The sequence below is a fragment of the Thamnophis sirtalis genome, unplaced genomic scaffold, assembly GCF_051295495.1.
Source record: "Thamnophis sirtalis isolate CommonGarterSnake01/CBP01778 unplaced genomic scaffold, rThaSir2_p1.2 scaffold_1, whole genome shotgun sequence".
Taxonomy (NCBI): Eukaryota; Metazoa; Chordata; class Lepidosauria; order Squamata; family Natricidae; genus Thamnophis; species Thamnophis sirtalis.
The window spans coordinates 91,684,341-91,699,030 of NW_028261381.1; positions in this window are offsets into that span (position 1 = coordinate 91,684,341).

Consider the following 14,690-nt stretch of genomic DNA (forward strand, 5'->3'; position numbering starts at 1 on the left):
CATGAAGTGACTTTTCTTCAGAAATGGAGTTGAGCAAAGAAAACAATAGAAAATCAATATATTTAAAATAGCTTTGAAGTAGTTTTCTGGAAATCATGGAATATTACAGCAGGAGAAAACAAATGGGGATGAAATGGGCAAGAAAGAATCAAACCATTCTTTCAAAAGATGACGTTTTTGATGAATTATCAGCTAAGTAAAATGAGACTTTTTGATCTTCACCAGTGGTGGGTTGCCAATTTACTACCAGTTCGGGCATGCTTGAGTATGCGCAGAAGCATCCGGGTGGGTGGGCGGATCCTCCTGCCGCCGCTACTACTGGTTCGCCTGATCTGGGCTGAACTGGGAACAACCCACCTCTGATCTTCACTATTAGGGTCCCATTTCCATCTTGTTTTTTGTCTAAAATGCAGCTGACCATGAAGCATTTCCCATTGATAGAACTTCAGAATTTCATAAAATAAAATCATTTCATAGCAATAGCAATAGCAGTTAGACTTATATACCGCTTCATAGGGCTTTCAGCCCTCTCTAAGCAGTTTACAGAGTCAGCATATTGCCCCCAACAACAATCCGGGTCCTCATTTTACCCACCTCGGAAGGATGGAAGGCTGAGTCAACCCTGAGCCGGTGAGATTTGAACAGCCGACCTGCAGAACTGCAGTCAGCTGAAGTAGCCTGCAGTGCTGCATTTAACCACTGCGCCACCTTGGGTCTATTCATTGGAAATAAAGAAACAAACAAACTCTGGTAAAACATGACACCATGTTTTTATTGGAAAAGATGAGCTTCCTTACTTTAGCATCATTTCTGAAATCTGAGTTTCATTTCAAAGCAGCAACTTTAATTCACTAATCAGGTAAGGGAGGAAAAGGGATACACTTTCCTTGCTTTAAGTCGGTATCTTAAAATGGTGTAGGTTGGAAACTGTTGAAGGACTGTGAATTACTTGTGGTGCCCTTAAGGTGCTGGGCTGGTTGATCAGAAGGTTGAGAGTTTCCATTTCCTTCCCCAGCTCCTAACAATCTAGCAGTCCAAATGCATGCAAATGCAAGTAGATAAATAGCATCTCTTCAGTGGGAAAGTAACAGCGTTCCTATACCTTGTTTTATAGTCATCCTGGCCACATGACCACGGAAGCATCTTCAGACAATGTTGGCTCTCTCAGCTAGGAAATGAACATAAGCACTTCCCCCTAGAGTTGGACATGACTGGACAGGGGAAACCTTTACCTTTCTTTAACCTCTGGAACAGCTGCCCAGACTTCTCTTTCCTATTCAGTCTGATGCTTGTAAATCCCTCCTGCTACTCTTTCAATTTTCTTCCTGCTGCAGTCTCCCACTTTCCACTTTGTCATCATTTCCTCTGCATGCTGGGCTTAGATCAAAGAGTCATGATTACTCCTCCTTTGAAAACAAACAGAATGCATTAAAAAGAACGATTCTCCAATTTCACACAGGAATCTGGAATCATCATGCCAGCTTGCAATCAACATTTTTTTTTTAAAAAAAAACCAACTGGTAAGTTTGTTCAGGTAAGAGCATGAGGAAGATATTGTCTGATGGCCCACTAGCAGCTGTGGTGGATCAGTGGTTAAAATGCAATATTGCAGACTAACCAAGAGTTTGATCCTGATCAGCTCAAGGTTGACTCAACCTGGTTATTGCAGGCTAACTCTGCCCATAGCCAAGAGTTTGATCCTGACCAGCTCAAGGTTGACTCAGCCTTTCATTTCTTCTGAGGTCAGTAAAATGAGGACTCAGATTGTTGGAGGAAATATGTTGACAATGTAAACCATCCACAGGGTGCTATAAAACACCATGGAGAGCTCCGTCATTCAGAGCCTAGTCATCTCATGTAATGCACTCTACAGGGGGCTACCCCATGAAGAGCATTCGAAAGCTACAGCTGGTGCAGAATGCAGCAGCATGGATAGTTTTGGGGGCCCCAAGAATGGTGCCTGTAACCCCACTGCTCCAGAAGCTGCATTGGTTATACTTCTGGGTGCAATACAAGGTATTGGTGATCACCTTTAAAGCAGGGGTGAAATTCAGCAGGTTCTGACAGGTTCTGGAGAACCGGTAGCGGAAATTTTGAGTAGTTCAGAGAATTGGCAAATGCCATCTCTAGCTGACCCAGAGTGGGGAGGGTATGGGGATTTTGCAGTATCCTTCACCTGGAGTGGGGAGGAAATGGGGATTTTGCAGTATCCTTCCCCCAGGGGTGGGGAGGGAATGGGGATTTTGCAGTATCTTTCCCCTGTCACACCCACCAAAGTACACCCATAGAACCACTAGTAAAAAAAATGAATTTCACCACTGCTTTAAAGCCCTTAGGTTATTTGAGGAACCATCTCACCCCACTAGGATTGCTCCATACCAGTCATGCCAGCAGAGGAGACATCCTTCAGGTCCCATCAGACTGATTATTCTGACTGGTGGAGGTCCAGGAACAGGGCCTTTTCTGCTGTTGCTCCTGCCCTCTGGAACATCTTGCCTCCCCCCTCAATGTGAGGTTGACCCCAACCATCCTATCTTTTCATAAGGGACTAAAGACATGGCTTTGCCAGTCAGCTTGGGGCTCCAGTGGGAACAGCGCAATTGAGGTGCTTGATTGAATAATAACAAATCCCACCTCCCCCCTGCTCTATCCCCACTCATCCCATGTGTCCTTGGTTTTAATGTTTTTTAAACTGTTTTAGTTTAGTTTTTATGTTATTTTTTATTTATATTTAATGCCCAGAGTTATCTTATGGTAAAATGGGTGGCAATAAATTTGATAAATGAATAAATAAATATAAGTCTAAGTGCTATTGTTTTTGCTACTATCCATTGTGGGGGAAACAAGCATACAGCATGGTTACTTGACTAGTGTGTATGTTTACCTATTTATGGAATACTCCAAACAAAACAGTCATCTTTTAAAGATTATTTAATGTTCAATTAACTGAGGTGACCATCTATAAAGCAATTATTCTTAAACCAGGCTAGAATGCCAGTTATGTTAGAACACAAAAATCAGCTTTTATTTAGACAATTAACACAATGTCAAAATATAAAAGTTATCAAAAATCAAACAAGTTTCCAGATCTGCATTTTGAAATATCAAAAATTCTCGTTCTTGATATTTCCCTAATATATAGGCTTTCTTGACATTTGAAAATAGAGCTTAAAATGATCCCTTAATTATTCAGTTTAAATTAGACTTTATCCCTGAATTGCTGCAAGCTATTTCTAACTGCTTGTCATCTTTAGCAATAATTTGTTTCAAAGCTGAGCTTCTTACTAAAAAAAAAATGCATCTCTCATTAAAAGGCCATTTATAATTTTTATGTTCTTAGATTACTTTGAATTTTTGTCTAGAATCTGAAAGAAAATCTGGGCTAATTTCTCCCAATTGCTTGTCTTCTGTCTTGATTAAAATCAAATATCTTTTTCTCACCAAAAATTGCCCTGGAAATGCCTACCATTTTCAAAATAAAAGTTTAAGAAAAACAATAATTTGCTTAAAATGAGAAAATAATTTTTTCATAGGCAGCCAGTGTGGTGACTAGGTTTTAGAATTATCATTGAAAGATTGCCTCCTGGTTTAAATTTTGAGGTCTCTGAAGATGAAGATATTTGGGGTAATGGGAACAGGAAGAGGAAGGAAGTAAAGAAACTAGCAGAGCAATGAGTCTTGCAGAAGGGCTACTCATGAGCAAGAGAAGAAGGAGACAAAACATGAGGTTTGTGGCAACTGAGTTATATATATATCTATATATAGCAATAGCAATAGCCTACATATCTGTATCTTTATCTTTATCTTTATCTTTATCTATATCTATCTATCTATCTATCTATCTATCTATCTATCTATCTATCTATCTATCTATCTATCTATCTATCTATCATCTATCTATCTATCTATCTATCTATCTATCTATCTATCTATCATCTATCTATCTATCTATCTATCTATCTATCTATCTATCTATCTATCTATCTATCTATCTATGGTGGGTTGCAGTGCGAGTGTAGCTGTGCCTGCCCGGAGCACTGGGTACTGTTCCGGTACGGTGCTCCAGAGGGCACACTCACCTGCCCACACTCCTTATCTGTCTTTAAACTCTTTGGCACTTCCATGCATGCACACGGCACATACAGCACCTGCACGACACTCCGCCAAGCAGCTGGAGTGTCACGGAGGCCCACTGGAGGGTAAGACGCATGTGCACGCTACATGTGTGTGCGTGCGCACTGCACACATTCATGTGGATGATGCCGGGCTCCATTACAACCATGCCAGTTGCAATGGCATCTGGAACCCACCACTGATGTGTTTGTGTGTGTGTGTGTGTATGTGCGTGTTTGTGTGTTCCAGCATAACTCTGGAATGCCCTGAGTAATCCCAACCAAACTTCATACATAGAAGACTTACTGTCTGGAATAAAATACTGAGGCGGTAAGACACTCCTAACACCCCTTAGGGTGTGTGCTCTGTTAAGATACAGCCTGCTGTGCCATAAAATGGCTTTTACTGTACAGCGCAGTGGAGTTGCCATGATAACAGCTTCACAGTTCTCCACAAAGGGCTCCTCTGGTAAGGGGGAAAATCCACCATGAGAAATTATATTTGGTCTGGCATTTTCAACAAAATCAGCGTTTTTTCTGTGTAATACAGGATAAATAAATACCCGGGCCACACTGGATTATCAGTTAGTTTATAGTAAATAAACAAACAAACAAACAAATGATGGATGGATGGGTGGGTGGATGGATGGATGGATGGATGGATGAAATGAGCTTGCAATAAAAACAGTGTTAGTACTTATAGTTTGTGCTTTTTGTCTGGATTGTCTTGAAGGACTTGCAAGAAGAGAAAAACAAATTTGGTCTATGGACTCCACAGCAAGCAACCAGTTACAACAACCAAACACTGGAAAGACAGTAAAGTAAAAATGTTTTGGAAGGTTAGGGGATGAATGGGTTTTTTTTTATTGACCATCAATGGGTTAATGTGATTTAAAGTTCTGATAGTACCAGCCAGTATGTACAATCACTGTGTATATGTGCCTGTATATTACCTCTAATCTTATAAGCAAAGGCACAATTGGATTTCAAGTTCACAATTAGAGGTGAAAAATTCTTTTTCTTATTGGATACTCCAGAAGGGAGGTAACTCATGCTTTCAAGCTCCCTTCTGCTGGAAGGTTTTAGTAGCAGAGTTGAAGAGACTAAATTCAGTAGTAGCTGGAAGATAATCTATTTGCCAGACCTTTGCAGTAAAGCAGCTTTCCAACCCTGGGCCATTTTTAATATTTTAAAAGCAGATGGGAAAGCAAAATAAAAATGTCCAAATGAGGAAAGAGTTTGGTGATAATAGCAAAATCAAAATATTGCTTAAAGATCTTTCTTGATTGCTGGGATTTAACACTGATTCTGGAGAACTAATTTAACAAAGTAAAATATAGGTACTGCAGGATGCATAAATAAATAAAATACACCTACATCAATTAGCCATCATTACAGCATTAACTAGACTGGGAATAGTTCAAAGGTTGCCAACAGTATTTATTGAGTTACATTTTTCTAAAGCCAGTTGTGACATTTTCTGAATAAACAAGAATTCCTTAAAGCTGTTTTCTGATACTTAATCTTATACCTACTACAGTTTTATTTCAATCCCATGTTGCAGTGAGAGTTAAGATTCAATAAATTCTCCATAGTAACAAAAAAACTATATAATAAATGCATTTACTTCTGTTCCAGAGAGATATTTTATTACTCAAACACATATTTTGCATACATACGGTATGCAAGCCTAATTTACACATAGGTTGTCCCAGTAGTATTCTTGGGTTCATTAACTGAAAATCTAAAACTACAGGAACTTATTTTTCCAATTCTCTTTGCTATTGTCACTCCCTGCAGGTTTCCTTCCATCAGTTTAAGAACATTTGGGAATTCTCAGTCATTAATTAGAGACAGAATAAGAAGAATGTGGAATTTGAATGACCTCTACCCTTTCTCATATTCCGAGGAATCTGCATTCCTGCTTTATCACAAATCAGAAGATCAATTAAGTATCCAGCCTGATTTTGTTATTTGATTTTTTGTGTCAGGGTTCCAAATAGCATCCAAAATTAAATCAGAGTCTGAGGCAAATGATTCCTCAAAGTTCCAATTTATTAAAAGAGCCATGTTGGCACATCTGGAAAAACCCGAATCTGAAAGCTTTCTGGTTTTCCCACCCAGTTGAAAGTTCAAGATCTTGCCCCCACACCCACAAGTCCATCACATGGTCCAATCTTCCACCGCCATGATGGCAGCTTCCACCCATCCAGTTCCGGTGAGGTACAGAGACAAGGTGGCGCAGTGGTTAAATGCAGCACTGCAGGCTACTGCTAGATCAGCAGGTCAGCGGTTCAAATCTCACCGGCTCAGGGTTGACTCAGCCTTCCATCCTTCCGAAGTGGGTAAAATGAGGACCCAGATTGTTAGGTCTGACTCTCTGTAAACCGCTTAGAGAGGCCTGAAAGGCCTATGAAGCGGTATATAAGTCTACTGCTATTGCTATTGCTATTAAAGGATGACCTTGGTTTTCTAGAAAGAAATTTGTTATGGCTACATATCATCTAACTCCATACAATTCCACCTCCCATTTTCCCACCATAGAAAGTGCATAGTAGAATAATAGACTAATAGAAAGTATGGCAGGCCTAAAGTCCCCCCAAAAAGATGACTTGCAGGCCTGACAGAATTAGAGTTAGAAGCTTATTTTACAGATCACATCATTACTTCTCCTTTCAGTAGTTCAACAGTGGTATTTTTATTCCTTGATCCTGAATGGCACATTTTTGAGGATAAGAGATGGGACAGTCAGACCTATCAGCTGAACTAGATTTTATCTAAAAAATAGTCCCTCAAATCCAGCATGTGCCTTCTACTGGTCAACAAGGTGCTGCATTTGTTGGATTTGGAGCTTCACTATAAAGACGGGATGTGAAAATAACTGTGGGTTAGATCTCCAAAGTGAAGTCCTTAATAATTGTGTTTCACTTAATTTCTTCATTGAAGGGGTGGGTGGGTGTCCAGCTGGAAAATGGAATATAGAAAAGATTTTGCATCTGAAACATATTTAGTTAGATATTTATAAGTCATATTCATATAGCCTTGTCAGTCTGTATCATGGAGGAAATTTTTGTGCTCCACTTGATGAGTTGGATTTGGGGACAGTGGGAATCCTGACATCAATATTTACTGTCAGTTATGCTCAGTTATCATAGTATCTGGAAGATGAAAACTAAAACATTTTGACACCAGCAAAGGAAAATTCCAGAGTTTTCAACAATGTCTCATTCTTTACAGAGCAAAATTCAGCAATTGTGCCAAATCCTATAAATATATGTTTATATGATATAGCAATAGCACTTAGACTTATATACAAGTTCATGGTGCTTTATAGCCTTCCCTCTGTGGCTTACAGAGTCATCATATTTTCCCCAAAATCTGCATTCTCATTTTAATGACCTCAGAAGAATGGAAGGCTGGTCAGGATCAAACTGGTGGCAGTCAGGAGAATTAGCCTTCAGTACTGCATTCTAACCACTGCGCTACCACAGTTAATACTGAATTTACAGCTTTCAGTAACTTGGCTGCCAATCAAAGTTTGCAAAATAAAATCTGATCAATTCTGAATAAATAATAGTATCCAGTAAGTGCATATTTGTTATCTCTAATAACAATATCTAATTTGTTTTCTAATATCTAAAGCTACTCCTAAACCTCTAATTAAAAGCCAAGATTCAAATCTGTCATATTAAATATATCAGCAAAATATTTATTTATTTTATTACTTATTAAATTTATGTGCTGGTCATCTTGTTGCAGGGTGACTGAGAGTGGTGGCAATGTCAAAATAAAACCATATATTATCATTCATCATCATCATCATCATCATCATTCATTATCATCAATCCTCCTCCTCCTCCTCCTCCTCCTCCTCCTCCTCCTCCTCCTCCTCATCATCATCATCATCTATCCACTTCAGGATGAAAGTCTCTTCTGCATGTTTGCAACCAATATAGCCCTGAGTTTTCTTTTGCCAATTGGTTTCACATCACTTGCTGATGTCGTCGATTCATCTTGTTTTAGATCTCTTAAATCTATATAAATTTCTGCTGGCCAGAAATGATCCCAGAACATAATCTCATTTCCAGACAAACTCATATTTATCATTTCATACAAATATGAACTGAGATGTTCAACTGTCAATATGAATATTGTAGTTCTGGGTTATACTATAATTTGGTCAATTATTCAGAATCTATGAACAACAAAAGATTTGAAGGAGTCAATAAGAATTGATAGGGCAGACTCTGCTGTGTTTTCATTACAGAACAAGAAAGGTGATTGGCCAGGTTCTTATCTCTATAGGAAAAACTACATTGGGTTACCATATGATAACTGTATGATATTGCCAATATTTGTAGTATTACCTGTTATGTGTAGTCCCATCATTTTTGCCAGTTCTTATTGCCCCTCTGCAAACTAGGAGCAATAGGAATCAACTTTTAGCTGAAATGTACTTAATTCTTTCTGCTTAATACTTTCCTGCCTTCTAGCCATTGTTGCCCTGAATTCACATCTATATTTAGGTCTCTTTGCATACTAGTAAGGTAGTATTTCAGTCCTTTGGGTGTTGAATAAATTTTAATAACTTTTAAAATAGACTGTAAAGTCTTTTAGACAAACCTGGTTGACGTGGGATAAAAATAACAAAAAATAAATAAAAATTTAAAATAAGTTGCTGGCAGCTTAATAATAAATATTAATTTTTAAAATTTTATTTCCATCACATGGAAAGCTCTTATATGTAACTTTTTCCAACTTATGTATACCTTTAATGTAACTTTCCCTGATAAGATTTTAGATGTAACTATATGAAAATATGCTTTCAAGGCACACATTAAGCCAATATGTGCTTTTATATATGACATTTTCAGAAACACATGTGAAATTTTTTATTTGTTTTAAACATTTTATACTTGTATATCAAGCTTTTTGCCTCTGAAATGGGTGCTGGGTGTTGGGTGTTGGCACTATTTAGACTGTTGGATATTGTTGTCAAATTCTGTAGCAACTGATGACAGTGTACAGTTCTTTCAGATTTGTGTCAAGTGAACCTTGAGTAATTTATATCCCTAATCATTTTAATGCATTTAGAAGCTCAGCATTGAAAGGAAGAGCAAAGAAGTGGAAGCTTTCATTTTGTACGTACACCTTGTTTCTTGATTAAGTTGCCCTACTACCATTTGTTCAACACAGGTAAATTTAGGCTGCTTTGTGTTTTGGGGCATTGTGAGGTTATTTTGGCAGTTTGTCAGAAAGACATCTGTAAGAAAATTAACAAGCATCCCTGAAGGAGAGCTTACTCCCTATCATTCTTCCCCTATGCTGTACAAAAGCTGAAGTGTGAGGCATTTAAGGCATTAATGAAGCTTACCAGGTTGAATCTCCACATTTTTTAAAATTTATTCCATCAATTTCTTTGAGATATGGTAATAAGCCTGTAAATTATTCTTTATCGCTAGTCTGAGTTTGAGCTGTGGTGGCGCACTGTTTAGAATGTTGTATTGCATGCTAATTCAACTCACTGCCAGTTCTGACCAGGTTGACTCAGCCTTACATCCTTCTGAAGTCAGTAAAATGAAGACCCAGATTGTTGGAGGAAATATGCTGACTTTGTAAACCACTTAGAGAGGATGGTAATGCACAGTGAAGTGGTGCTATTGCTATAGCTATTACTGTTTACATTATGTACCATTATTTCTCTTGCATTGAATGCAAGCTCAATGACACTGATGTAGAGATTCAAGAGAAAATGAACAAACATCTTTGGTGGGCTGAGATTTGAATTTTTGTTGTAGCTTCTACTATAATGAACTAGGCAATACTTACATGAAATAAATGAAGCTGTCATTCCTATTAACCAAACTGTCACCAGATGGTTTTGGTTAGGACAGCATGCTAGTACACACAGATTGAAACAGACCTTTCAACAATTCAGTGGTCATTAATCACAAATGCAGTCAAGCTCTACTGTGAGTCTTCTTAGAAGTTCAACACAGGAGCCAAGATGAAAAAACACAACTAGATACACAATCAGCATCTTCCTAAAGAGAACTGTCATTTCAGGCTTACACTACAATGCTTTTTAGTCTTCTCCTTGATAAAACCTGCAATAGTTCACATTAATTAGACAGCCCTCTGCACTTCTAAAATTATCAAGGAAGCATTGGGCTCATTAAAAACATAATGCAGCATCCCAGAGAAGGATTTCAAATGAAAGAAAATAAACTAGAAAATAAATAAAAGTTTTCAGTGCTTTTTCATTATAGAGAAGTCATAAAGTAAAATAAAAATAACCTTGTAAAATTGACACTAAATAAATTTCTCTACCAAGCGCAAATTTACAAAACAACAACATCAAACACACCACAAAGCATCAGTGGCTGAAAAACAATGAAAAGAGTAAGTCTGAAACAATTTGGTAACCTTTTTGTAACATTTTTAAAATAAGAAGAAGAATAGATTTTGGGTATTCTGAGAATTCAGGATTTCAATATCTGACACATTATTATGAATGTGTCAGATATTATCTTCAGCCATATATATATATATATATGATTTTTACAACCCCTGGTAAGCCCCAATTATGGGAGGAAGCTAACTGCTTCCATCTTCTGTCAATCGGCTTGTCACAAGAGTCCATCATGACAGAAACCCAATATTTTTACTGTTGCCTTTGTTATATTTGTGGTTTTTTTAATTTGTGCTGATAAATAAATAAAGGGAGACTAGTATAGATCTATTTCAAGCTATTTAGCTCTCATCAGCTAGCCATACCCTTAGCTAGCCTAATGGCTAAGAAGTCTGCCTAGTATGTAATATAGCCCAGGTTCAAATCCCAGTAAGGGTATGGCTAGCTGATGAGAGCTAAATAGCTTGAAATAGATCTATACTAGTTTTCCTTTATTTATTTATCAGCACAAATTAAAACACACACACACACACACACACACACACACACACACACAATTTTAGTATTTCTTTTTTAATTAATACAAAAGGAAAGGGGTTAAAGATAGTCCTTTACTTACAGTTGGGACCACAATTTTGACTCTCTAAGCAAGTTAGTGATTAAGTGATCCATGGCTGATTTTACAAACTTTTCCCCATACTAAATCACTTCTTTCAATACCCTTGTAACTTCAAATGGTCACTAAACAAATAGTTGTGAGTGGAGGACTTTGCCCGTCCATCTGTCTAGCTATCATTATTGTCGTGATCACCATCACTATCACTATCACCATCATCATCATCATCATTGTTTATATGTAGTCCTAGCTTTCTTTTGTGAAGAATCTTAAAGCTCTTGTCTGCCTGCTTGCTTGTGAATGCATCTCTTATAGCTGATCTATTTACAAATCTTAATAACAAGAGTAAGACAGATAAGAATGTAATTTATTCAGCAGTGAAGCTATCCCATTCCCTCCAAAAACACCAAATATAAAAATTGCCTTTTAGATCAATTTAAACTGTCAAATCCAGTTTATTTTCTTCCTAATATCCAAAACAGCCAGATGCCCCTTAGGCAGATTACAACTATTGGAGTATCATTCAGTGTCTAAAATAGATTTCAGATCTGATATTATCATATTGAAAAGATGCTTGCCCAGAGAGATAGCAGTTCAACTATGATACCAGAGTCCTAAAACATATTTTTTTATTAGCAAAAATATTAAAATCAGATTCTGGCTCAACAAATTCACACTCTATGAGCTTGACAATGAATTAATAGTAACCATTGGTGCGGGGGGGGGGGGGGGGAGAAGCATTATGCAAATCACGGACATTTTCAGAATGGCAGTCATTTCTCAGAAAACCAGCATAGTGATATCAAAATAAGAGCTCTGTCCCTTCTCGTTACTATATGTAATAGTACAACACATGTACAAAAGAGCTGGCACTTCCTTTCAAAAGCATCACACTGCTTTCATCATTTGCTCTTTACCTCTCACCATAGAGAGGTGCACTGACAGAATCCAAGATAATAAAATAATTTATAGCACAGAATATAAGGAATAAAAGGTTGAGATTGCTATATGCTGCCGAGTTTCTACATGTCAGAAACCAGCACTGTTTTATCTATTCAAATGGTGAACATAAGTAACATAGCATACAGCATAACACAAAATGTCACCACACAACACAATATGTTGTTGGGCAAGTGGTAAAACATTTCTGACATACACACTGTTGCAATCCCTTTAAAGGCAGCATTAGTCATTGGACTCAATCAATACCAATCTATAAGAAAAAACTATGCAAGGAAGACAAGTGTCAGATCTATGGATACAAAGGGAGTCAAATCATTTTGACTGGTACTCTGTCTGGTAGCCACAACCTGATAGACTGCTCTCCTCACCTCACAAGAAATTAAAAGATGCTTGATCCTGGAGAGGAAAGCTATGGCAAATTTAGACAGCATACTAAAAAGCAGACATATCACCCTACCAACAAAAGTGTGTATAGTCAAGGCTATAGTTTTCCCAGTTGCAATGTATGGCTGTGAAAGTTGAACCATAAGAAACGCTGAGTGTCAAAAAAAAAATGAGGCCTTTGAAATATGGTGCTGGAGAAGACTCCTGCGAATCCCTTGAACTGCAAGGCGATCAAACCAGTCAGTCCTAGAGGAGATCAACCCTGACTGCTTTTTAGAAGGCCATATCCTGAAGATGAAACTCAAATACTTTGGCCACCTAATGAGAAGGAAGGACTCACTAGAGAAGAGCCTAATGCTGGGAAAGATTTAGGGCAAAGGAAGAAGGGGATGACAAAGAATGAGGTGGCTGTATGGAGTCATCGAAGCAGTAGGCGTGAGCTTAAATGTACTCCATAGGATGGTAGAGGACAGGAAGGCCTGGATGATGATGATGATGATAATAATAATAACAACAACAACAACAACAACATCTTGCCAATAGAGCAAAAAGGCAACAAAAGAAGGAGCAGGGGCACAAAAGATCAGCTCCTAATTGATAAAATGATATTAGAAAATTGTAAGAACAGAAAAACGAACTTGAATATGGTCTGGATTGATTACAAAAAGGCATTTGACTCACTGCCACATAGTTGGATCATAAAATGCTTAGAAACAACTGGCATTAGCAAAAATATTACATCCTTTACTGAAAAGGCGATGAAACAATGGAGAACTGAGTTGGCAGTAGGGAATGAGAGCTACGGAATGGTTAATATCAAGCGAGGAATTTTCCAGGGTGATTCACTTTCACCTCTTCTCTTCATCATCGCAATGATCCCACTATCAGTAATCTTTAAAAAAAAATGAAATTAGGCTACCAAACAGCCAAAGAAGCTGAAAAAATTTCGCATTTACTATATATAGATGATTTGAAACTCTATGAAAAGTCAGAAATAGAAATCCAATCATTGACAAACACAGTCCGAGTATTCAGCACCGATATTTCAATGCAGTTTGGCATGGAAAAATGCGCCACTGTATCCATAAAAAGGGGCAAAATCACTGCATGTGAGGGAATTGAAATGCCCAATGGCCAATTAATTAAATGCAAAGAAAATGAAGCCTACAAATACTTAGGCATTCTGCAGTTGGATAACGTCAAGCATGGAGAAGTAAAAACTGTTGTCAGGTGAGAGTACACCAACAGAGTTAAGAAAATTTTGAAATTTAAATTGAATGGTGGAAATACAATCAAGGCCATAAATACCTGGGCAATACCAGTTATAAGATACACAGCTGGTATAGTTAACTGGACACAAGCTGATTTGGACATTTTGGACCGAAAAACCAGGAAACTAATGACAATGCACTACAGTTTACATCCACGTGGTGATACTGATAGACTGTACCTGCCCCGAAAATCAGGTGGCAGAGGATTATTACAAGTAAAGCAAACAGTTGAAGAAGAAAAACATGCACTGGCTGATTATTTAAAAGAAAGTCAAGAACATCTATTAATCGAAGTAAAGAACAAAAATCTACTGAAGGCCCAACAGACGAAACAAGAATACAGAAAAGATGTGATAAAATCAAGAATGGAGAGTTGGCAGAACAAAGCACTGCATGGCCAATTTCTGGAAAAAATAAAAGATAAAGTGGACAGTGAACAAACTTGGTTATGGTTAACAACAGGTACATTAAAGAAAGAAACAGAGTCACTAATCCTGGCTGCGCAAGAACAAGCTATCCGCACAAATGCCATTAAGGCCAAAATCGAAAAATCCTCTGATGATGCCAAATGCAGACTTTGCAAAGAAGCTGATGAAACTGTTGATCACATACTCAGCTGCTGTAAAAAAATTGCGCAGACTGATTATCAATTGCGGCACAATTCAGTAGCACAAATGATCCATTGGAATTTGTGCAAAAATTATAATATTAAAACAGCAACAAACTGGTGGGAACATCAGCCTGAAAAAGTCACTGAAAATCAGATGGTCAAGATCTTGTGGGATTTCCGTATACAAACCGACAAAATACTGGCGCATAATACACCAGACATCACACTGGTTGAGAAAAATAAGGTCACAATCATAGACATCGCAATACCAGGTGATAGCAGGGTCGCCGAGAAGGAACTTGAAAAAATCGCAAGATACCAG